At 47.3% G+C, this 13,535-nt stretch overlaps 1 protein-coding gene, 1 long non-coding RNA gene and 1 pseudogene across 7 annotated transcripts in view; 2 read left to right on the forward strand and 1 right to left on the reverse strand.

Moving 5' to 3' along the window:
- MKX (mohawk homeobox) overlaps positions 1–2,372 on the reverse strand; it is a 78,258-nt gene extending 75,886 nt beyond the window's left edge. Inside the window, exon 1 of one of the 6 annotated variants that reach the window (XM_047755207.1) lies at positions 1,948–2,372. The gene's annotated coding sequence lies outside the window, so the exon portion shown is untranslated. Of the gene's footprint in view, positions 1–800; positions 961–1,641; positions 1,738–1,947 lie in introns of those variants that run through there. The other 5 variants (XM_047755203.1, XM_047755206.1, XM_047755205.1 and 2 more) reach the window with 5 other exon arrangements.
- LOC125112791 (uncharacterized) lies at positions 161–8,654 on the forward strand. The gene is made up of 3 exons (XR_007131253.1): positions 161–1,223; positions 7,178–7,235; positions 8,627–8,654. It is a non-coding gene; the product is annotated as an uncharacterized LOC125112791 (long non-coding RNA).
- A 4,140-nt stretch (positions 8,655–12,794) lies between these two features.
- On the forward strand, positions 12,795–13,241 carry LOC125112638 (60S ribosomal protein L35a-like; annotated as a pseudogene).
- Positions 13,242–13,535: the final 294 nt, after the last annotated feature.

Here is a 13,535-nt window from a genome sequence, read left to right on the forward strand (position 1 = left end):
GGAGCGGCGCCGCCGCACCTGAACGCAGGGACCCCCGCCTCCCCCTACTTGGCTACTCCGCTCCCCCGCCCCGTCACTCGCCCCCAATACTCCCGGGACAGGTACCCACCCTTCTCTTTGCCCGAGCTATCCAGCCCCCAAGGAACTTCAACCAGGAATAGTTTACCCGCGGAAGCAAAGGAAAGGAATTCCTGAAAAAGCCTTCCTGAGTTGGTTTTAATCGGGAAGAAGCACCCTCCGGAAAGCGGAGAATAGGCGCGGGGCTGCGCGTGGTTCTTCAATCACAACAGAAGACAAAAGCCTCTCAGAGCTCCCACTCGGGTCGTAAGGAGGGGTTGGAAGCAAGGGAAAATTTGGGGTAAAATGAACAACCGCATCCGCAAGCCCCAGTTAATGAGTCCCAGGCCATACCGGGATTTCGGGGATTTGCATGTTTTCTAGATCCTGGATGGTTTGGCTGAAACCCCTGCGTCCTTATTCCGGCTACAGTCCTTGGGGTAGGGGTGAGGGCAGGGAAAGTTAGCAAATTCCATAGCTAGGAAGTTTAGTGGCGTCGGGGACTAATGCACCAAACTCTTCCCCTCCCCGCCTGAGTCTCCTACCATCCCCCAGACCGCTCCCGGATGCACAGGGTCCTGGCCCCCAGCTGCTTGTCACTGTCGGGCCCCTTCAGCAGCACGGGTGCGAGCCGCCAGCCCAGACAGAGCCTTTCTACACCCACCCCTCTCTGCGGTCTAGGGGAACCACCTCAGAAGTTACAAGGGTGTTAGGAGCGGAAAGAGGCATCGCGGTCCCCTCACCGCCTGGCCTGCCTCCGTCGGGGAAAGCAGCCAGCTCACCCCCCGGTTCGCGGCGTCCAGGAGCCTCTGCCCGACACTCGCGAGCCTCAGGGGTGGGTCAGCGCCGCCGTGGAGCAGTCGGGTTACCGCCCCATCTTCCCTCCCCGCGCCTGGGGGGCAGCTCGCGTTCTCGCCGCCAGTGCCCCCTCATCCTGCCCCGCCCCCGCCAGGGCTGCCACCCCCGCACACACTGAGGCCCTGCCAGCGAGGGCCTGCGCTCGCCAACGCCCCCGCCCCGCCCTCCACGACACGGCCTCGCGCGACGTTTAGGGTCGCGACCACAGCGACGAAACGGCAGATCCCGTCGGTGTTTGTGGGGAGACGAAGTCAGACCTCTGCCGGCGGCCTGGTGTACGGTCGGGCTGAGCCCTCCTGCGCAGACAGGTATGTGTCTGGGGTGTGCGCACAGCCTCAGCGCTAAGTGTGAAAGCAAATGTCCGTGTTCGAAGTGACTGTTCTGCGGTCAGGACGCACCTTGTTTTTCTTTTTAAATCAGTGCGCGTAGTGATCTGCGTTGAGGCTGCTGTGTTCACCAGCCCAGGTCCCTTGGTCCCCACCTCAGCCCAGTCCTGTCTGTAGCAGTATATTTTTCCCAGCGGCCGCACCGCGAAGTTTACCTGGGAAGACCCTCCCTGCTCCCAAGCCCACCCAGGGGTCACCGCCACCGAGCCCGCGCGGTCTGGGTTTGCAGTCGGCAGGCGTGGCGGGAGAGGGCGGCGAAGGTCCGCGGGCAGGATCCTGGCCCCCGAGGCCCGCTCACGGTACCCAACGCCGCTTCTTGGCCCCCGAGCTCCCCACTTACCCGGATTCACGCCACAATGTTGCTCGAGAAGCTCCCTCCCTGCGGAACCGTCCCGCCCAATGCCAGCGAACAGTTTTAAGCCAAGGAGGCGCGGCCAGGTGGGCTCCCCGGCTCCTCGCAGACCCTCGGGCCAGCCTTGGCCGCCACCCCCCCTCCCCGGGAGCGTCGCGGGTGGACCTCGGAGGGAGGTGGGGGAAGGGCGGGGAGCGCCCAGGCGCCCTGGATAGAGGGAAGGAGAGGTTCGGAGCCGAAGCGAGTCTCCCTCCCCGCCGCCCCGCGCGGGGACGCCGCGAGCGCCGGCAGTACCTGTGGCCGGGGGGCCCGCGGCCGGCGGCAGGGCAGCTGGCTCTCCCGCGTCGAGCCTAGGCGCACTCCCATCCCCGCCGCATGTTCTCGGTGCGGGCTCCGGCGCGCTCACCGCCGCCACCGCCGGCGTCGCGGCTTTATTTACCCAGACGGGCGCGCGCGGCCCGGGAACAGGAATACCCGGGCCTTCTCATGTTTCCTGACTGCCCAGCCCAGCCGGCGAACATCCTGCGGGCGCGGTATCCACGTTCCCGGGCCTGCGAGAGGAAGCCTCTGCGGGGACGGCAGTTAACCCTCGCGGAGGAGCTGATGCCGCCGGCGCCGCCGAGGGGCCCCAGGGCCGCCGCGTCCTCTCCCGCCGGGCAGAGCTCCCAGATCCGTCCGTCGGCCTCGCGGGCGTGAAGCAAAAGGGGCGATTCCCTTCTCCCGTAGGGGAGAAATTGGAGAAGCCGCCAGCAGCGGGCGGCTCGGGCCCTGGCAGCTGAGCGGCCGCGGTGCACATCCCGCGTCTTAGCTTTCGGCCAGCGCGGAGGCCAGGCTGGAGCGGGCACTGCGGCGTGCCCTTTATTTCCCTCGTGGTTAGCGGAGTGAAGTTTAGTGAGAGCTCACTTTGCGCTCATAACGCGTGAGAACGTCTGCAGGAGCTGCCTGCGCCCCGGGAGCCTCTTCCCTTGTGTCACTGAGCTTCCGCGATCCTGGCGGTCTGCAAACCGGGCACGCAGTCACCTTCCAGGGCCACCGCGGGGGAGGAGGGAGGCGAGGCGGGAGCGAGGCGGGCTCAGGTGCCCAACCACTCGGCGACCCAGGTGTGGAGGAGAAGGCGCGTGCAGGGCCTGGGTTTGCATGGAGCAAGGTGGATAGAACTTTCTGGAAGAATCCGGAGCCTGGACCCAGTGCAGGGAGAGAATAGCCTATCAGAGTCTCATATTGGTGATACTTGAGTCTATCTTATGGGTGATGCTTGCCTTCCCGCCATCACCCCCAAATATGAGAGTGGCAAAACCTGTGGCTTGGCTGCCACTGGAGGCCCAGAGCTTCTTGCGGCCTCTGTGATCCTCCAGGCGCCGAGCACCAAGCCGCCCGGCCCACCTTCTCACCTCCGGCCTCCTTTCATCTTTTGAAAAGAGCAAAAGTAGATTTCCCCCAAACCTTAACGTTATGGAATCATTTGTTCTTTTCTTCTCTAAAAGTGGCTGGCCAGCCCGGGGCAGCAGCCCACCTAAGCTTTCTCCTTTTATGTGGCCTGGAATTGGTTAAAATGTGCACTAAAGCTATTTTTTTCCAACACTAATCACCCCCGAATTTTCCATTACGTTATCACCCCAAATACGCGACTGAATACAGGCAGGGACACAATCTAAAGCAGAACGGGGGCATAGGTTTGAATTTTTGCTTATCGGACAGATAAATATTATCATTTGATCACGTTTCCCCGACGTCCTTGGTTCTTCTTTATCATATAATTTGTGGCTGTGGTCTTACATCTTGTCCTTGGCGCTGCACTTGACTTCTGCAGGGTGGGTTCTGTGCAAACGTGAGTCTACAGACCTCACCTTGGGGACTTAAATTCAGGGATACATCATAAAATTTCAGCCACAGACTTGCAGCGAATAAGTTTCATAACAAAAGCAGGTCTAATTTATAATTCATAGGAGGAAAGAGACTGGTTCTCTTCTAAGGCCTCTGTGACTGATGGTGGTCACCAGACATTCTGATGAAGCCAACTGTCACACCCCCTCTAACATACATTTTGGTCAGCTGTGCTGGGAAAACACCAGGCATGTAGGCAGTTGCTTGCAATTTCACAGCATTCTACTGACTGATGTAGCTCTTTGCTGTAGTATAATAGGCTAGTACAGGACAAATGAATTTTGTTTTAGTCTTAACTGTATTTACTCAACCTTAAAATGCATTTCGAGGACTTTTATTTAAGGCATTTTTACATGAAAGGTCATTAAAAATCTGACATATGCAGCAAAAAATCTTTCTGCGAAATGTTTTTGTTATTGGTTGTTGGAATAATATACACTTTGGTCTCACATTAAGTCACTGAAAAACTAATACATGGTAATAATTTCTTTAGACTAGTTGAAAAATAGAACCCATTTAAAAATAAAAGAACAACAGAGAGTCTTTTAAATTTTTCATTTTAAAATGAAATAGTGTGGAGAATCACTCTGTAATATACAAATGAGTATATGTTGTATGCTGGACCAGAATCTTATTTTTGCAAGTGTCACCCCCTAAGTCAGAGTGAATTTTTTTTTTCATTTTAATTCACAGTACAGATGCATTTATCGTTATCTTAAATCTCATCTTTTTCTAAATATTCCAATCTCAGCATATGAAATGCTGTATTATAATTCTTACCCCGGAAGTAAAACTTTCGGTTTTAGAAAGCACTATCAGAAGATTTAAGAAAGTGTGTGTAGTTTGTGAGAGATAGCCACATATGGGGGGGAGAACCCGAAAACTTAGGCCAGAGGGCAGAAGACAAGCTCTAATCTTAATTTCTGGTTAATTTGATGTTGGTTTAGCCTGAATTTACTAAGGTGTAAAATGAAGACACTAGGTTTTCCACAGACTTCCCTTCTGCTGCTAAGATGTTTTTTAAAATGTGAAAGTAACCATTGGTATTGCTAAAACTAGAAGAATGTTAAGTAAGAACATTTGGCAGAAATCTTAGTCCATTCTGTTGGACTTTGAGTGCAGTTATAAATGGGAGTATTTTAACTTTCTAATAAAGAACAAAAATTCAGAAGCCTTCACTTTAAGCCTTGATATTTTACCAAGGAACCTGCCATTTCAAAGCAATTATTGGTCAAAGTTTTTGAAAATAATGATGGCTTTTAAACTCTTTTTTCCAGTTATTACTTCTAAGCAATGAAATGAATTACAAAGCTAGGGAACAACTGTTGCTTCCCATCCAAATGGTATAAAATGATAAATTTAAGAACATATCACAGGTCCCCCTCACACTTGGCCAGTCTGACTTGTAAAGATACACACTGGAGTGTGTAAGTGAACAATGTACCAGCTAGTGAAAGAAGCATTGTAGAAATATCTTGAATGAACTAGGAGAGTGCACAGGCCCCAAATGATCTCACCAGGTATTTTTGCTTTGTTTGGAATTTAATTTTTTTTTTCTTTTTGCCATTTCTTGGGCTGCTCCTGCGGCATATGGAGGTTCCCAGGCTAGGGGTCGAATCAGAGCTATAGCCACCAGCCTATGCAACAGCCACAGCAACATGGGATCCCAGCCTTGTCTGCAACCTACACCACAGCTCACGGCAACGCCAGATCCTTAACCCATTAAGCAAGGCCGGGGATCGAACCTGCAACCTCATGGTTCTTAGTCGGTTTCGTTAACCACTGCGCCACGACTGGAACTCCATCTTTTTGTCTTTTCTAGGGCCGCACCCACAGAATATAGAGATTCCCAGGCTAGGGGTCTAACCTGAGGTGTAGCCTCTGGCCTATGCCACAGCCACAGCAATGCAGGATTCCAGCCTCATCTGCGACCTACACCACAGATCACAGCAATGCCAGATCCTTAACCCACTGAGCGAGGCCAGGGATCGAACCCGCAACATCATGGTTCCTAGTCGGATGCGTTAACCACTGAATCACGATGGGAACTCCTGGAATTTAATTTTAATTGCATCCGTAATACAGAATAAATTCTCTCAGAGAGGGTCTTCTCCATAAATGCCCTCTCAAACATTAAAACACAAGTGAACGTCCTTCCTCAGCCAGCCCCACCCAATCACATGCCTCAGAAGCAGCCATCAAGAGGTGGCCGTCCTTTCAGCCGTTTTCTGCACAGTCACATATATGAATACAAACAAATCATTATAGTTTTGTTTTATGAATTTTTTAAATGAATGCTTTATAGAGGTGTACACACACACACCCAAACTAAAAGTTGCTTTTTCACTCAGTCATTTCATAAGACAACTGTCATATTGGTCCATACAAATAGAACTCCATCTTTTTAACCTGTTTATCCATTCTGCTACAAACGTCTCTCTTTTCGGTTTTCACCATTAGAAACATTAATACCCTTGTGTATCATTCTTTCTGCACGTGTGTAAGTATTTCTTAAGGAATAGCTAACAGAGATAGAATTGCTGGGTTGAAGGAAACAGGATTTTTTTTTTTTTTTTTTTTTTGGTCTTCTTAGGGCCTCACTCATGGCATATGGAGGTTCCCAGACCAGGGGTCTAATTGGAGCTGTAGCTGCCGGCCTACGCCACAGCCACAACAACGTGGGGTCCAAGCCACATCTGGGACCTACACCACAGCTCACCACAGCTCAGATCCTTAACCCACTGAGAGCAAGGCCAGGGATCGAACCTGCAACCTCATGGTTCCTAGTCAGATTCATTTCCACTGTGCCACAATGGGAACTCCATAAAATAATTTTAAATTTATAAAAATACATACAGAGAACGCATATACCCTTCACGCAGGGAAACAAGATTTTTAAATGTTGTCAGGGCCTCCCAAATTTTCTCCCAACCTACACCCAATCAAGTCTCCATTTCCTCACATGCTGCACAGCGTTTCATATGTTTGCCCTTCGTTTGCTTGCCTATAATAAAATGATGTCTCATTGTTTGAGACACTCTTCATTTATTTGTAAGCCATTTGTATTTCTTTTCTTTTCTTTCTTTTTTTTTTTTTTTTTTTTGCCAGCCTACACCACAGCCACAGCAACTGGGCATTTGAGCCGTGTCTACAACCTACACCACAGCTCACAGCAACGCTGGATCCCTAACCCAATGAGCGAAGCCAGGGATCGAACCTGTGTCCTCATGGATACTAGTCGGGTTCGTTAACCACTGAGTCACAACAGGAACTCCCATTTGTATTTCTTAATCGAAGAAATTTGCTTATATCCTTACTGTGTGCTTTATTCATTCATAAAAATTTTCTTTTGACATCATTTTTCCATGGCATATACACTTTATATTCTGAGAATATGTATTGAGAAGACTGCCTTTGACCTATCTTGTCTTTTGCCTTCCAGAAGGTTTAAGCCTGAATAAAGGTCAATAGATTGTTTTTCCTTTATGGCATCTGGGTTTTGTGTCTTCCTCACAAAGGCTTTTTCTATATTTTCTTCTCATACTTTAAAAATTGTTTTCACTCAACTCCTTAATGCTTCTGGAATGAATGTGTATATGTTGTGAGGGAGAAATCAAATTTGACTTTTTTTCTTCTCCAGTGGAACAACCGGTTATTCCTATGGAATTTATTAAAGCATTTTCCTTCATCAATGTGAGGTAAGTTTTCTCCTTTCCATATGTAAGTTGGTCTAACAAGGCTTTGGGAGATGTGACAGAACACCCTATAGACTGTAATACATTTAATCTTCAAATTTTTAAAACCATCTTGCACTCCAAAGACTTCCAATATTATTCTGTTTCTAATTTCAGAACATGTCAAGTATGGGAATCGTGATGTACATGGCCTGGTTATGGTTCTCATTTAGAAGGCTAATTCAATACTGTTCTAGGATGAAGTGGCCGATTTTTCTGTCCTGGTTCTGCTCAGAAGCAGGACTGCAGTCTCAGGCAGCCGTAGTCTTCAGACTAGAGCACAGCTGATCGGAGCTCTTCAAACACATCACATAACCAAGTGATACAAGATTATTTGTAAAGTCATGATTCGAAAAAGGGAAAATTCATCTCTCTGCTTACTCAATTCCATACGGAAGAAGGAACATGCATGAACTTTTTTCGCAGAGCAGCCAGGTCAAGACGAGAACCTTCGATAGGAGTGCATATTAGGCAAATTCAGTGTGAACAAAAATGGGAAAACTTTCTCACTGCGATGTCTAAAAAACATTAGCTACATGTAAGTGTAGAAAACACAAGTAAGGGAGTTCCCGTCGTGGCGCAGTGGTTAACGAATCCGACTAGGAACCATGAGGTTGTGGGTTCGGTCCCTGCCCTTGCTCAGTGGGTTAACGATCCGGCGTTGCCGTGAGCTGTGGTGTAGGTTGCAGACCAACCCCTAGCCTGGGAACTTCCATATGCCATAGGTGTGGCCCTAAAAAGCAAAAACAAAACAACAAACAAACAAACAAAAACCCTATAAAAAAAGACAAAAATATTCTTTAAAAAAAAATTGAATCAGAGCTGTAGCTGCTGCTGACGCTAGAGTGACGGCAATGCGGGATCCAAGCTGCATCTCTGACCTGCTCCACAGCTCACAGTAACACTGGATCCTTAACCCACTGAGCAAGGCTAGGGGTAAAACGCATGTCCTCATGGGGGCTAGTCAGGCTCATTACTGCTGAGCCACAATGGGAACTTCCTGTAAAGACTATTCTTAAGTTAGAAACAAACAGACAGAGATCAGGCTAGATTTGACCCCAGGCTGTTTGCCAGCCCCCAACCTAGGCTGCTGGACAGGAATGGAGACAAATAAACTTCCCAGTGTTTAAGTCACCATCTGTTGGGGTTTCTGGCCAAAGGAACTTAGCCTCATCATGCACACCTGGTAAAGATGCCCTTAGTTACCATGGGTGGGCTTAAGAAAAGTGTGTGTTTAGAAAGTCAGTCTTTCACAATATTTTTGATGCTGTTAACTTATTTTTATTATTATTATTATTGGTCTGCTTATTTTCTTTTTCTTTTCTAAATAATGATTTTTGTTTTTTCCATTATAGCTGGTTTACAGTGTTCTGTCAATTTTCTACTGTAGAGCATGGTGATCCAGTTACACATACATGTATGTATACATACTTTTTTCTCACATTATCATGCTCCATCTAAATGACTAGATATAGTTCCCAGTGCTATCCAGCAGAATCTCATTGCTTATCCATTCCAAAGGCAATAGTTTGCATCTGTGAACCCAAATTCCCAATCCATCCCACTCCCTCCCCCTCCCCCTTGGCAACCACAAGTGTGTTCTCCAATTCCATGATTTTCTTTTTGGTGGAAAGGTTCATTTGTGCCATATATTAGATTCCAGATATGTGATATCATGTGGTAATTGACTTTCTCTTTCTGACTTACTTCACTTAGTATGAGAGTCTCTAGTTCCATCCATGTTGCTGCGAATGGCATTATTTTTTCTTTTTTATGGCTGAGCAGTATTCCATTGTGTATCTATACCACATCTTCCTAATCCAATCATCTGTCGATGGACATTTGGGTTGTTTCCATGTCTTGGCTATTGTGAATAGTGCTGCAATGAACATACGGGTGCATGTGTCTTTTTCAAGGAAAGTTTTGTCTGGATATATGCCTAAGAGTGTGATTGCTGGGTCATATGGTAGTTCTATGTGTAGTTTTCTAAGGTACCTCTATACTGTTTTCCATAGTGATTGTACCAATTTGCATTCCCATCAACAGTGCAGGGGGTTCCCTTTTCTCCACACCCTCTCCAGAATTTATTATTTGTGGACTTATTAATGATGGCCATTCTGACTGGTGTGAGGTGGTACCTCATAGTAGTTTTGATCTTCATTTCTCTGATAATCAGTGCTGTTGAGCATTATTTCATGTGCCTGTTGGCCATCTGTATATCTTCTTTTGGAGAAATGTCTATTCAGTTCTTTTGCCCCTTTTTCCCTTGGGTTGTTGGCTTATTTGCTGTTGAGTTGTACAAGTTGTTTGTATGTTTTTTTTTTTGTCTTTTTGCTATTTCTTTGGGCCGCTCCTGTGGCACATGGAGGTTCCCAGGCTAGGGGTCGAATTGGAGCTGTAGCCACCGGCCTACGCCAGAGCCACAGCAACGCGGGATCCGAGCCGTGTCTGTAACCTACACCACAGCTCCCGGCAATGCCAGATCGTCAACCCACTGAGCAAGGGCAGGGACTGAACCCGCAACCTCATGGTTCCTAGTCGGATTCGTTAACCACTGCGCCACGACGGGAACTCCTGTTTGTATGTTTTAGAGATTAAGCCCTTGTCAGTTGTGATGCCGTTTACTTTATAAATTTTAACCACCTTTTTTTTTTAAGGTATTGATATACCATTAGACCCAGTATTGATATTTGGTTTTCGGTACTTATGTTTTTCGTAGTCATGGAAAACAATGGTTAATTGACAAGAATTACTGTTCTCTGGCTTAGCCCTCCTCCTCCCCCCTAAAAATCACAAAATTTGAACTATTTTTTCATTGTTTTCTTTTTTAATAATCCACAATAAATGCTTATGAGGCACCTGCATGCAAAAATCCCACCAGGAACTGCATCAAATTTGACTTAAAAGACACGATCCTTGCCTAGCTTACAAACCTAAGAAAACACAGGGAAACAAATATACCTCATCCGAAAAGTTTTAGGGCGTCTGATATAAAGATTGCTTGAATGCAGTAATCTGCAAATCATCTGTAGCAATGCACGAGGGCCCTTGAGGATGACAGAAGGGCCATTTTGTGTGTCTGCTAAAAATTTTGTAACTATATTACCAACCATCCTTCCCAAAAACATGCAAAAAGAGATCATTATTTCAGAAATTTGAGCCTGATTGAAAAACAGCATTTTCATTTCTTACATCAGACTTTTTCCAGTTTTATGCCAAAAACCTCTGGGTTTCAAGAGCGATTTTTAGGGTTTCTATTAAAAAAAAATACAGTACGGAGTTCCCGTTGTGGCGCAGTGGAAACGAATCCAACTAGGAACCATGAGGTTGCGTGCGGGTTCGATCCCTGGGCTCTAACAGTGGGTGAAGGATCCGGCATTGCCGTAAGCTGTGGTGTAGGTTGCAGACGCGGCTCAGATCTGGTGTTGCTGTGGCTGTGGTATAGGCCGGCAGCGTAGCTCCAATTAGACCCCTAGCATGGGAACCTCCACATGCTGCAGGTGCGGCCCTAAAAAGCAAAAAAAAAAAAAAAAAAAGAAAGAAAATACAGTGCGAATAAATAAATATGCTGAGCTTTGTGCCCAATCTTTGCCTTTACTTTACACTTTTTGGAAGTGTTGGAGGGAGAGAGAGATGGGAGGGGAGAGCTTGTGAATAACTCTGGCCCCAGAGCCACAGTTGACCCGGAGGGAGTGTCAGGGTTGTACCTTGGACTACACTGCAATCCTAAGCAATTCGCCATCTCTTGGTTTTGATATTCACTGATCTTTGTGAAGTGGGCTTTGATGTTGCAGGCTACCCCAAATCCTGTTTAGGGAGGCACCTGGCCCCTGAGAAAGGGAAAAGGAACAAGGGGTTATGCCAATTAATTGTGCCATTTAAATAGCCCCAAGTCTAGTATGAGAGTCTCTAGTTCCATCCATGTTGCTGCAAATGGCATTATTGTTCTTCCTGGGACCTGCAGTAGTGGTCAGCTCCAAACATACGACCTCATTTGCAGCAACATGGATGGACCTGGAGAGTATTATGCTTAATTAAATAAGTCTGACAGAGAAAGACAAATATTTCATGTTTTCACTTATACGTGGAATCTCAAAAATAAAACAAATGAATGAATATAACAAAACAGAAACAGACTCACAGATATAGAGGATCAACTGGTGTTTACCAGTGGAAAGAGGGAAGGGGAGGAGGGGCAAGACGGGAGAAGGGGATTGAAAGAGGTACAAACTCTGCCTATAAAATGTGAGGATGTAATGTAGAGCCCAGGGAATATAGCTCATATTTTATAATAACTGTTTTTTTCTCTTTTTTTATAGGGCTGCACCCGTGGCATATGGAAGTTCCCAGGCAAGGGGTTGAATCAGAGCTGCAGCTGCTGGCCTACGCCACAGCCACAGTCACACAGGATCTGAGCTGCATCTGTGACCTACACCGAAGCTCATGGCAACGCCGGATCCTTAACCCACTGAGAGAGGCCAGGGATCGAACCCGCATCTTCATGGATACTAGTCAGATTCGTTTCTGCTGTGCCACAGCAGGAGCACCTAAAATAACGTTGAATGGAGTAATAGTTTATGAAAATGTTGAATTACTATGTTGTACACCTGAACCTAACATAATATTGTAAACTTACTATGCACACATTTTGATTTTAAAAAAGACCTATATCCTAATACTACTCTTCTAGACTTTCATAAATGAGGGCATAATTAAGGATGTTTTTTATTTGCATAGGAGGCACACAGCACTTACTACACACCACACTCTAGGAACTTAACCCAGATAATTTTCACAGCCATCCTTTGGGGTACGTACCCATTGGTACCTGTTTTTTTGGTAGACAAAGACCCCCAGGCATAGAATTGCCCTAAGTCACAAATTGGTAACCAGTGGGGCCAAGGTGTGATAGAGGCGCCAGAGCTTGTTTGACTGAGTCCCCTAACTCTTAACTAACTAACTGCCTCTATGAAGGTACAGGATAGAGAAAAAGAGTTTTAAACACTGGGCACATAATTGTCATGTGATGGGATAGAGGAGGCTCAGGTGGTTGTAGAAGTCCCAGTAGGGGATCATAGATAAAGAGGGAAACCTGGGGGGATGTTGGGAGACCCCTGTAAGTTCAAGAAAGCCGCCAGAACAAGGCAGGCTGGCTTGAGGAGTGGAGATTCGAGAACTGCCTCAGGTCGTTGGGTGGGGGGTGGGATGAGGCCTGCCTTCAGATTCAGATGAAGGGCTAGAGTTTGAGGACTGCCCTTCAGCTGCATTGAATACACACCTTACTGGCTACTAAGGAGGGGCTTCTCCTCCCAGAAAGGAAGAGGCGGGCCTTTCCAACCCACAGGCCCCTTGGGTGATAAAACCGTGGCCCACCAGATCCTGGGGCCGAGCTTCTGTGCCTGTGCCTGCGGGCTTGCGTCTCTCACAAGCGTCCTAATAAGTCTATTTCTTGCCTCTCCCTTTGTCTTTCCCTGAATTCCTTCTGTGCGGAGCCATGAAGAAGCTGAACCTCCGTGAGTCCAGACACAGGGTGAGTGATGCTAATTTACAACCGTGGGTTTGCCTCTCTTTTAGCCGTCTTGGAGGCTGTGGAGGCCTGCTGGGAACAGGACCTCAAAAACAACAAGTATGTCAGGAAGGTTGTGGCCCAAGGCCATTTTTGCTTGTTGTAAGCGGGGTCTCTGGAACCAGAGGGAGCACACAGCTCTTCTTAAAATTGAAGATGTTTATGGCCGAGATGAAACTGAATTTTATCTAGGCAAGGGGTGTGCTTATGTGTACCAAGCAAAGAATAACACAGTGACTCCTGGTGGAAAACCTAACACAACCAGAATAATCTGGGGAAAGGCATGGTTTGTGCCAGATTCCGAAGCAACCTTCCTGCCAAGGTCATTGGACACAGCATCTGTGTGATGCTGTGCCCTTCAAGGATTTAAACTTACTGAAAAGTAAATAAATAAAAGTGGATTTGTTCTCTTGTAAAAAAAAAAAAAAAAAAACCAAACCAAGACAAAACAAAAAAAATGTGGGTTCAAGTCCCAATCTGGGTGTTGACTGGGTTCAAGTCCCGGCCCGTGGGTTCAAGTCCTAATCTGTGTTCTGGCCGGGTTCGAGTCCCAGTCTGGGTTTTGGCTGGGTTCAGGCCATTAGTACTGTCAGTTTCATACATACTTGCCCATCTTTTGGCTCCTCATGTAACAGCAAGGCATTTGATGCCCATGTGTTCACGTTTCCTTCTGCATGTGACCTTCTTCTGGGGAGAAA

The sequence above is a fragment of the Phacochoerus africanus genome, chromosome 12 (genome assembly GCF_016906955.1).
Source record: "Phacochoerus africanus isolate WHEZ1 chromosome 12, ROS_Pafr_v1, whole genome shotgun sequence".
Classification (NCBI taxonomy): domain Eukaryota; kingdom Metazoa; phylum Chordata; class Mammalia; order Artiodactyla; family Suidae; genus Phacochoerus; species Phacochoerus africanus.